The following is a 12277-nucleotide window of genomic DNA, read 5'->3' on the forward strand; positions in this document are numbered from 1 at the left end:
TTGACTTTAAAGTAACATCAACAAGTAAAGACAGGCTCACATCCAACAAAAGTCATCTATTTTTTTTTTTTCAATTTACATCACCGCTCTATAATAATCATACAAATGTATAATTTCAGTAATTGAAGGCATTCGTATTTTGATTTATTTTGAGCTGGGCTGAAAAGTATTTGGGTATACTTTCTTTCCAAGACATATGTACAGTTGTGGCCAAAAGTTTTGAGAATGACACAAATATTAATTTCCACAGTTTGCTACTTCAGTGTCTTCAGATATTTTTGTCAGATGTTACTATGGAATACTGAAGTATAATTACAAGCATTTCATAAGTGTCAAAGGCTTTCATTGACAATTACATGAAGTTGATGCAAAGAGTCAATATTTGCAGTGTTGACCCTTATTTTTCAAGACCTCTGCAATCGACCCTGGCATGCTGTCAATTAACTTCTGGGCCACATCCTGACTGATGGCAGCCCATTCTTGCATAGTGTCACGTCCTGACCATAGAGAGCCCTTATTTTCTATGGTAGAGTAGGTCAGGGTGTGACTTAGTCTAGTTTATATTTTCTATGTGGGGTTCTAGTTTTGTTTTTCTATGTTGGTGATGTTGTATGATTCCCAATTAGAGGCAGCTGGTATTGTTGTCTCTAATTGGGGATCATATTTAGGTAGCTTTTTTCCACCTGTGTTTTGTGGGATATTGTTTTGTGCATCACTTAGTCACGTTTCTTTATTGTTTGTTTTGCTGAAGTTTCACTTAGAAATAAAGATGTGGAACTCAACCTCCGCTGCGCCTTGGTCCGTCTCTACACACGATCGTGACAGAATATCCCACCACAACGGGACCAAGCAGCGTGCCCGGGAGGAGATGACATCCTGGTCTTTGGAGGAGATCGAGGAGAGAATATCCTGGACTTGGGAGGAAGTCTTGGCAAGACACGAAAGCCTGCCGTGGAAACAGACGACAGGAGAGAAGGGAGGACAGCGACGACGCCGGGTTTCGCGGCCACATAAAAAGCCCAAAAAACAGTCCAAAAATATTTTGTGGGGGGCACAAAGGGTGGTCGGCGGAGCCGAGGAGTGAACCAGAGCCAGTCTGGGAGAAGAGGAAGAAACTGGAGGAGAGTGAACGGAGAGAGTTAGAGACCGTCAGAGAGTGGATGGAGGTATTGGAGGAGAAAGATCGGAGAGAGTTGAGTTGGTGGAAGATGCACGACATTTGCCCTAAGGAGCATGTAATCAGTTTAATGCCACCTGAGTCAGCTCCCCATACTCGTCCTGAGGAGCGTGCTATTAGTCTGAAATCTGTGCCGGCTCCACGCATCAGGTCTCCAGTACGCCTCCACAGCCCAGTACGTCCTGTGCCAGCTCCTCGCACTCACCGTGCGAAGTGTGTCATAGTTCCGGTACAATTGATGCCGGCTATACGCACCAGGTCTCCAGTGCGCCTCCACAGCCCAGTACGTCCTGTACCAGCTCCACGCACCAGGCCTCCAGTGCGCCTCCCCAGTCCGGTACATCCTGTGCCGGCTCCACGCACTAGGCTTCCAGTGCGCCTTTACAGTCCGGTACGTCCTGTGCCTCCTCCCCGCACTCGCCCTGAAGTGCGTGTCACCAGTCCTGTGCCACCTGTACCGGCCCCACGGATCAGGCCTCCAGTGCGCCTTCACAGTCCAGAGCTTCCGGCGACAGTCCCCGGTCCAGAGCTTCCGGCGACAGTCCCCGGTCCAGAGCTTCCGGCGACGTTCCACGGTCCGGAACCTCCAGCTCCAGGGCAGGAGCCTTCCTCTGCGCCGATGTCCAGTCCAAACACGGCGTACAGTCCAGCTCCATGGCAGTAGCCTTCCTCTGCGCAGTCCAGACACGGGCGTCCAGTCCCGCTCCATGGCAGGAGTCTTCCTCTGCGCCGATGCGCAGTCCAGACACGGGCGTCCAGTCCCGCTCCATGGCAGGAGTCTTCCTCTGCGCCGATGTCCAGGCCAGGGCCGGTGTCCAGTCCCGCTCCATGGCAGGAGTCTTCCTCTGCGCCGATGTCCAGGCCAGGGCCGGTGTCCAGTCCCGCTCCATGGCAGGAGCCTTCCTCGGCATCTAGGTCCTGTCCAGGCACAGTGTTCAGCCTAGGTCCATGGGTGACCAGCTAACTTCCAGTAAGCAGAAAATAGTTGTGTTCAAAACTATGACAGTGATATGCGATGCCCCTTTGCTGTGTATGGCTGTGTTATTTATTGGTAACATGACTGTCAACATATACAGTAGGTAACTATTATACTGGGACCAATGAGTAGGCTAGTTCTGTAGAAGTCATTGGATGATACTCATTTAGCTATTTAATGAAGTGTGAGACTTGTTCTAGGGTGTGTCCCAAATGCCGCTCCTATTCCTTATAAAGTGCACTACTTTTTACAAGAGCCCTATAGGCCCTGGTCAAAAGTAGTGCACTATATAGGGAATAGGGAGCCATTTGAGACGCAAATCTCTGATGACTCACAGGCTCCACAGGTCAGCTTGTTCTCCGTTGTATTTGTGAGACAGCAGGATCTCTGGGGCAGTGTAGGCCACCGAGCCACAGAACGTGTTCATCAAAGCACTCCTGTCTGTGTCTTGGTTGTCAAAGCCAAAGTCTACCAGGCACAGCACACACACACACACACACACACACACACACACACACACACACACACACACACACACACACACACACACACACACACACACACACACACACACACACACAGAGTCAGTGATGCACAGGGTTTGATGAGGTGGGTAGTGGAGTGCATGGTTATTTTACCAGTCAATTTCACAAATCCTTGCTCATCCAACAGTATGTTTTCACATTTTAAGTCTCTGGAAAGGAATAGGAAATACATTAAAAAAAGACAGTGTTGCAAGCCATGGTGACTGCAAGAAATATTGACATTACCTCTGTGACTAATCTGGGTGTGGCAGGCAGCAACAGTGCTTGGTTGCTGTGGTATTACCTGTGTTTGGTTGCTGTGGTATTACCAGTGTTTGGTTGCTGTGGTATTACCAGTGTTTGGTTGCTGTGGTATTACCAGTGTTTGGTTGCTGTGGTATTACCTGTGTTTGGTTGCTGTGGTATTACCTGTAAACTACAATATGTGATTGTTGTGGTTTTACTCAACAACATATGATGCTGTTGACATTACCTGTGATTTTGCAGATATAGAATCAGATTGTTGCAGCAACAGCATTGAGGTGTTACCTGTCTACTATGTGGTTGTTATGACAGACAGTGAGGTGTTACCTGTCTACTATGTGGTTGTTATGACAGACAGTGAGGTGTTACCTGTCTACTATGTGGTTGTTATGACAGACAGTGAGGTGTTACCTGTCTACTATGTGGTTGTTATAACAGACAGTGAGGTGTTACCTGTCTACTATGTGGTTGTTATGACAGACAGTGAGGTGTTACCTGTCTACTATGTGGTTGTTATGACAGACAGTGAGGTGTTACCTGTCTACTATGTGGTTGTTATGACAGACAGTGAGGTGTTACTTGTCTACTATGTGGTTGTTATGACAGACAGTGAGGTGTTACCTGTCTACTATGTGGTTGTTATGACAGACAGTGAGGTGTTACCTGTCTACTATGTGGTTGTTATGACAGACAGTGAGGTGTTACCTGTCTACTATGTGGTTGTTATGACAGACAGTGAGGTGTTACCTGTCTACTATGTGGTTGTTATGACAGACAGTGAGGTGTTACCTGTCTACTATGTGGTTGTTATGACAGACAGTGAGGTGTTACCTGTCTACTATGTGGTTGTTATGACAGACAGTGAGGTGTTACCTGTCTACTATGTGGTTGTTATGACAGACAGTGAGGTGTTACCTGTCTACTATGTGGTTGTTATGACAGACAGTGAGGTGTTACCTGTCTACTATGTGGTTGTTATGACAGACAGTGAGGTGTTACCTGTCTACTATGTGGTTGTTATGACAGACAGTGAGGTGTTACCTGTCTACTATGTGGTTGTTATGACAGACAGTGAGGTGTTACCTGTCTACTATGTGGTTGTTATGACAGACAGTGAGGTGTTACCTGTCTACTATGTGGTTGTTATGACAGACAGTGAGGTGTTACCTGTCTACTATGTGGTTGTTATGACAGACAGTGAGGGGTTACCTGTCTAATATGTGGTTGTTATGACAGACAGTGAGGTGTTACCTGTCTACTATGTGGTTGTTATGACAGACAGTGAGGTGTTACCTGTCTACTATGTGGTTGTTATGACAGACAGTGAGGTGTTACCTGTCTACTATGTGGTTGTTATGACAGACAGTGAGGTGTTACCTGTCTACTATGTGGTTGTTATGACAGACAGTGAGGTGTTACCTGTCTACTATGTGGTTGTTATGACAGACAGTGAGGTGTTACCTGTGTAGTATGTTGTTGTTATAGCTGTGCATGATGGTGTTGACTATCTGTTTGAAGAGCCTGCGAGCCTCCTCTTCACTGAGGCCCGGGCTGCCCTTGCTATGGGACACAGTGTTGATGTGTTCTAGAAGGTCTCCACTCAGAGCCAGCTCCAGAATCAGATAGAACTGCTTCAGTAAGCTGGACCTGTTCAAAAGTAGAGTACCCACCATATTAATATAATCTAAACTCAACAAAAAAAGAAACGTCCTCTCACTGTCAACTGCGTTTATTTTCAGCAAACTTGTGTAAATATTTGTATGAACATAACAAGATTCAACAACTGAGACAGAAACTGAACAAGATCCACAGACATGTGACTAACAGAAATGGAATAATGTGTCCCTGAACAAGGGAGCGGTGTCAAAATTAACAGTCAGTATCTGGTGTGGCCACCAGCTGCATTAAGTACTGCAGTGCATCTCCTCCTCATGGACTGCACCAGATTTGCCAGTTCTTGCTGTGAGATGTTACCTCACTCTTCCACCAAGGCACCTGCAAGTTCCCGGACATTTCTGTAGGGGAATGGCCCTAGCCCTCACCCTCCAATCCAACAGGTCCCAGATGTACTCAATGGGATTGAGATCCGGGCTCTTCGCTGTCCATGGCAGAACACTGACATTCCTGTCTTGCAGGAAATCATGCACAGAACGAGCAGTATGGCTGGTGGCATTGTCATGCTGGAGGGTCATGTCAGGATGAGCCTGCAGGAAGGGTACCACATGAGGGAGGAGGATCTCTTCCCTGTAACGCACAGCGCTGAGATTGCCTGCAATGACAACAAGCTCAGTCCGATGATGCTGTGACACACCGCACCAGACCATGACGGACCCTACAGCTCCAAATCGATCCCGCTCCAGACACAGGCCTCGGTGTAACGCTCATTCCTTCAAGGATAAGTGCAAATCAGACCATCATCCCCGGTGAGACAAAACCGCGACTCGTCAGTGAAGAGCACTTTTTGCCAGTCCTGTCTAGTCCAGCGACGGTGGGTTTGTGCCCATAGGCGACGTTGTTACCGGTGATGTCTGGTGAGGACCTGCCTTACAACAGGCCTACAAGCCCTCAGTCCAGCCTCTCTTAGCCTATTGCGGACAGTCTGAGCACTGATGGAGGGATTGTGCGTTCCTGTTGTAACTCGGCAGTTGTTGTTGCCATCCTGTACCTGCCTTGCAGGTGTGATGTTCGGATGTACCGATCCTGTGCAGGTGTTGTTACACGTGGTCTGCCACTGCGAGGACGATCAGCTGTCCGTCCTGTCTCCCTGTAGCGCTGTCTTAGGCGTCTCACAGTACTGACATTGCAATTTATTTCCCTGGCCACATCTGCAGTCCTCATGCCTCCTTGCAGCATGCCTAAGGCATGTTCACGCAGATGAGCAGGGACCCTGGGCATCTTTCTTTTGGTGTTAAGTCAGTAAAAAGGCCTCTTTAGTGTCTAAAGTTTTCATAACTGTGACCTTAATTGCCTACCGTCTGTAAGCTGTTAGTGTCTTAACGACCGTTCCACAGGTGCATGTTCATTAATTGTTTTTGGTTCATTGAACAAGCATGGGAAACAGTGTTTAAACCCTTTACAATGAAGATCTGTGAAGTTATTGGGATTTTTACGAATTATCTTTGAAAGACAGGGTCCTAAAAAAGGGACGTTTCTTTTTTTGCTGAGTTTATTAACCTAATGATTCTATTGCTATAGCACATACAGTCAGTGAGTCTGGATCCATATATATATATTTTTCTATTTAACTTTTATTTAACTAGGCAAGTCAGTTTAGAACAAATTCTTATTTACAATGACGGACTACCCCGGCAAAACCCGGACGACGCTGGGCCAATTGTGCGCCGCCCTATGGGACTTCCAATCACGGTGTCACGACTTCCGCCGAAGCAGATTAGTCTGTTCCTTATCGACTCACCTGCGTTTCCAGTGGTGTTGGGAATTCCCTGGCTAGCTCAGCACAGCCCGGTGATTTCCTGGCAACAGGGGGCTCTTAAGGGGTGGTCAGAGGAGTGTTCAGGCAGGTGTATAGGAGTTGCCGTTGGTGCGACTACGGTGGAGAGTCCAGACCAGGTTTCCACCGTGCGCATTCCCTCTGAATATGCCGTTTTGGCTATCGCCTTCAGTAAAAAGAAGGCGACCCAATTACCACCCCATCGTAGAGGGGACTGCGCGATAAACCTCCTGGAGAACGCTGCACTTCCTAGGAGTCACGTGTATCCTTTATCTCAGGAGGAGACAGCGGCTATGGAGACATATGTTACTGAATCACTGGGACAGGGATACATTCGGCCCTCCGCATCACCTGTCTCCTCAAGCTTCTTTTTTGTGAAGAAGAAGGATGGCGGTTTACGCCCGTGCATTGATTATCGAGGTCTAAATTCCATCACAGTGGGGTTTAGTTACCCACTACCTCTCATCGCTACGGCGGTGGAATCATTTCACGGGGCACGCTTCTTCACAAAATTGGACCTGAGGAGTGCGTATAATCTGGTGCGTATCCGGGGAGGAGATGAGTGGAAAAACGCATTTAGTACTACATCTGGCCATTATGAGTACCGCGTCATGCCATATGGGTTGAAAAATGCTCCAGCTGTCTTTCAATCCTTCGTAGATGAGATTCTCCGAGACCTGCTCGGGCAGGGAGTGGTAGTGTACATTGATGACATCTTGATCTACTCTGCCACACGCGCGGCGCATGTGTCTCTGGTGCGTAAGGTACTTGGGCGACTGCTGGAGCATGACCTGTATTGCAAGGCGGAGAAATGTGAGTTCTTCAAACAGGCCGTTTCCTTCCTGGGTTATCGTATTTCCACCTACGGGGTGGTGATGGAGGATGACCGCGTTACAGCCGTGCGTAATTGGCCGACTCCGACCACGGTGAAAGAGGTGCAGCGGTTTTTAGGGTTTGCCAATTACTACCGGAGGTTTATCCGGGGTTTTGGTCAGGTGGCTGCTCCCATTACCTCACTGCTGAAGGGAGGACCGGTGCGCTTGCGTTGGTCAGCAGAGGCGGACAGAGCTTTCAGTCGTCTGAAGGAGCTGTTCACCAATGCGCCCGTGTTGGCGCATCCGGACCCCTCTTTAGCGTTCATAGTGGAGGTGGACGCGTCCGAGGCGGGGGTCGGGGCCGTGCTGTCCCAGCGCTCGGGCGTACCACCCAAGCTCCGCCCTTGTGCCTTCTTTTCGAGGAAGCTCGGTCCGGCGGAGCGAAACTATGATGTGGGGGACCGGGAGTTGTTAGCTGTAGTCAAGGCTCTGAAGGTGTGGAGACATTGGCTTGAGGGGGCGAAACACCCTTTTCTCATCTGGACTGACCATCGTAATCTCGAGTACATCCGGGAAGCGAGGAGACTAAATCCGCGTCAGGCTAGATGGGCCATGTTTTTCACCCGGTTTCAGTTCACCATCTCGTACCGACCAGGCTCCCAAAACACCAAGGCCGACGCGCTGTCCCGTCTCTATGATACCGAGGAGCGGTCTGTTGAGCCAACTCCCATCATTCCACCTTCATGTCTCGTGGCACCGGTGGTATGGGAGGTGGACGCGGAGATAGAGAGAGCCTCACGGTTAGAGCAGACCCCTCCTAACTGTCCAGCGGGGGTTCAGTACGTGCCGGGAGGGGTCCGGGATAAGCTAATCCGTTGGGCTCATACTCTCCCCTCCTCGGGTCATCCTGGCATCGAGAGGACAGTGCGGAGTCTTAGAGGGAGATACTGGTGGCCCACGTTGGCTAAGGACGTGAGATTTTATGTCTCCTCCTGCTCGGTGTGCGCTCAGAGCAAGGCTCCTCGGCACTTGCCTAGAGGGAAGTTACAGCCCCTCCCCGTTCCACAACGGCCGTGGACACACTTATCGGTGGACTTTCTTACCGATCTTCCCCCGTCCCAGGGAAGTACTACGATTTTGGTCGCTGTGGATCGGTTTTCTAAGTCCTGCCGTCTCATCCCGTTGCCCGGTCTCCCTACGGCCCTGCAGACTGCGGAGGCCTTGTTTACCCATGTATTCCGGCACTATGGGGTGCCTGAGGACATCGTTTCTGATCGGGGCCCCCAATTCACGTCCAGAGTTTGGAGGAAAGACTGGGGGTCTCGGTCAGCTTGACCTCGGGTTTTCACCCCGAGAGTAATGGGCAGGTGGAGCGCGTAAACCAGGATGTGGGCAGGTTTCTGCGGTCATATTGCCGGGACCGGACTGGTGAGTGGGCGAGGTATGTTCCTTGGGCTGAGCTCGCTCAGAACTCCCTCCGCCACTCCTCAACGAACATGTCCCCGTTTGAGTGTGTGTTAGGTTACCAGCCGGTCCTGGCCCCATGGCATCAGAGTCAGACCGAGGCTCCTGCGGTAGAGGAATGGGTACAGCGCTCCAAGGACACCTGGAAAGCCGTCCAGGAATCGCTAAAGTTAGCAGGACAGCGGCAGAAGAGGAGCGCTGACCAGCACCGCAGTGAGGCCCCCGTGTTCACACCGGGGGACAGGGTCTGGCTCTTGACCCGAAACCTGCCTCTCCGCCTGCCCTGTCGGAAGCTGGGGCCGCAGTGTGTGGGGCCGTTTAAAGTCCTGAGGAGAATAAACGAGGTGTGTTATAGGTTACAACTCCCTAGGTATTACCGGATTAACCCCTCGTTTCATGTGTCTCTCCTCAGGCCGGTGGTGGCTGGTCCCCTGCAAGAAGGTGAGGTGCCTGAGGTCCCTCCACCCCCTCTGGAGATCGAGGGGTCCCCGGCGTACACAGTACGTGCCATTCTGGACTCGAGACGCCGGGTGAGGGGCCTACAGTACCTCGTGGACTGGGAGGGGTACAGTCCGGAGGAGAGATGCTGGGTTCCGGTGGGGGACATTTTAGATCCTTCACTACTGAGAGACTTCCACCGCCTCCACCCGGATCGCCCGGCACCTCGCCCTCCGGGTCGTCCTCGAGGCCGGTGGCGGCGCGCTGCGGGAGCCGCGCGTCAGGAGGGGGGTACTGTCACGACTTCCGCCGAAGTTGACTCCCCTGCCTGTTCGGGCGGTGCTCGGCGGTCGTCGTCACCGTCCTACTAGCCGCCACCGATCCCTTTTTCGTTTGTCTGTTTGTTTTGTCTTATTAGTTGCACCTGTGGTTTTTGGTTTCGTAATGAGCTTCCCTATATTTAGGAGTTTGACCCGCCCTTGTTTTGTGCGGGATTGTTTTTTGTTACGTGTGTGTGTTTTGGGTTGTTGGCAAGTGTTTCTCTGCGCCCTGGATGTTCGGGCTTATCATTTTTGTGTAAGAGTAAAAAGGAATATTTTTTCCAAGCGGCTCTCTCTCTGCGTCTGGTTCTTTCGCCCACCTAGTCCCGCGTGACACACGGCCGGATGGGATGCAGCCTGGATTCGAACCAGCTTGACATCATATCAAAACTTTCCTGCAAAACCATTTTAGTGTCTAAGTGCCAGTTTCCCAGATCCAGATTAAGCTAAAAAAACATGTTCAATGGAGGTGCTTTTTATTCTAGGACTAGTCTTAGTCTGGGAAACTATTCTAGAACTAGTCTTAGTCTGGGAAACTAGCCCTATATTTTTTGAGTATATCAAAGAAGAAATATGTTTGGTGTTTGTTCCCTGACAACACTCACCACCACTAGGTGTCTGTACGTGGCGTTCAGAGCATATCTCTCCTTGCACAAACTTCTTAGAGTATTCTAGGGGAGCCTCGCTCATATAGAGGATTTTGATGGCCACCTGAAAAATAAATGGTTGGAGGCCTGTTTTTATTCAAGTGTGACTGCAGTGCTAGTCATAGTGAGATACTATTCTTTTGAAATATGTACAGAAAATATGGACATAAGTTCTGGCTAAAATACAAAATAATCAGTAAGTGGGTACATGTTATGGTCATAAATTTAAGTTGAGAATGTATTTTTTATGATTTTTACCATGGTAACAACGTGGCAAAATGACATTGCACTATCATATTATGGTTCTTGCTCCTCAGGTCATTGCCCAGCTTGTAGTACTGGCTGATCTTATTTGGGGTAGCATACCCCATGTAGACCTTGGAGAAAGCACCTGTCCTCATCGTGCCAGAGAGAAGGTAGCCATTCTCTCGACACTCTATGGTTCTCTCATTAAGCGACTTCCCTGAGTCCTTTACTCTCATGCCAGTGCCCCTCATACTAAAATAGATACCTTCAATCCGCTTCCTCTCCTAGTGGCTACATCTCTTTTCCTGTGCATCTCAGATTAAGCTCTCAAATGTATTTGATGTATGACTGAGGTATTTGATATTTATCCATGTAATATTTAGCTGTAAGCATGCCCACACTCATGGTGTGAACTTGCTGAAATGATGACAATATATCTGGAACCTTCTCCATGGCAACATGAATGATACAGTACAAACTAATTCTACAATAGAATGTTGAGGTGGTTCTCTTTGCTTCAACATGAATGGAATGGAACCATTTGCTGATAATCCATTGTTACAGGCTGGAGTGTAATATGTATTAGCTTATCATTATTTGCTCTCTAGCTACAGTACTGTAATTAAGGCTTTTACAGTGCATTCAGTGTATTCACAACTCAACATATTTTCCTTCCACTAATGATTTCATTCTCCTCGCCAAAAATAGCTAAATAGAGTGAATATATTAAATGTGATGAATCAAAATGTCTGGCCAACAGGAGTGACGGACGACTCGTGAGACCAGCTCATTAGGAATGCATGACAAGGAAAACATGGGTCACGTCCCAAATGGCAACATATTCCCTTTATAGTGCACTACTTTTATCCAGGGCACAGGGCTTTGGTCAAAAGTAGTGCACTATATAGGGAATAAGGTGCCATTTGGGATGCACACTTGGTCCTGGCCCACATTAATATACAGGGCTGAAAACAATTAAGAGTATGACATTGACTTAGTTATTCCCGCTGGAGAGGCCAGTTTGAGGAAGAGACACATCATAAGTGTAAGTGATATATCAATAGCTCATGGTTCACCATCCAGGCCAATTTAGTTTCAGCACTGCATAGTTGGGCCAGTTGAAGTTAGCCTCAGAGGTGAATGTTGTTCTGGCCTATGTGATGTTGTGGCCATAATGCATTAGCCTTTTCATTTGTATAACTGCTTAGACGAATACTGATGTGCATATGGCCTGGCCGATAGAAGAGAAAATTGTCAAGTCAAATGGAAAAGAAAATGAGGTGAGCAAACTACTTTCTCAGATTGTGTTTATTTAATGTACCGATGCCAACTGCTTTCTCAGATTGTGTTGATTTAACGTTCCGATGCCAACTGCTTTCACAGATTGTGTTGATTTAACGTTCCGATGCCAACTGCTTTCACAGATTGTGTTGATTTAACGTTCCGATGCCAACTGCTTTCTCAGATTGTGTTTATTTAACGTTCCGATGCCAACTGCTTTCACAGATTGTGTTGATTTAACGTTCCGATGCCAACTGCTTTCACAGATTGAGTTTATTTAACGTTCCGATGCCAACTGCTTTCACAGATTGAGTTTATTTAACGTTCCGATGCCAACTGCTTTCACAGATTGAGTTTATTTAACGTTCCGATGCCAACTGCTTTCACAGATTGAGTTTATTTAACATTCCGATGCCAACTGCTTTCTCAGATTGTGTTTATTTAATGTACCGATGCCAACTGCTTTCTCAGATTGTGTTTATTTAACGTTCCGATGCCAACTGCTTTCTCAGATTGTGTTTATTTAACGTTCCGATGCCAACTGCTTTCACAGACTGTGTTTATTTAACGTTCCGATGCCAACTGCTTTCTCAGACTGTGTTTATTTAATGTACCGATGCCAACTGCTTTCTCAGACTGTGTTTATTTAACGTACCGATGCCAACTGCTTTCTC

At 48.3% G+C, this 12277-nt stretch overlaps 1 pseudogene; it reads right to left on the minus strand.

Annotated features, from left to right (window-relative positions):
- Nucleotides 1-2484: 2484 nt before the first annotated feature.
- Nucleotides 2485-10573, minus strand: LOC120022020 (annotated as a pseudogene).
- Between the last annotated feature and the right edge of the window lie 1704 nt (nt 10574-12277).

Source organism: Salvelinus namaycush, chromosome 27 (genome assembly GCF_016432855.1).
Source record: "Salvelinus namaycush isolate Seneca chromosome 27, SaNama_1.0, whole genome shotgun sequence".
Lineage (NCBI taxonomy): Eukaryota > Metazoa > Chordata > Actinopteri > Salmoniformes > Salmonidae > Salvelinus > Salvelinus namaycush.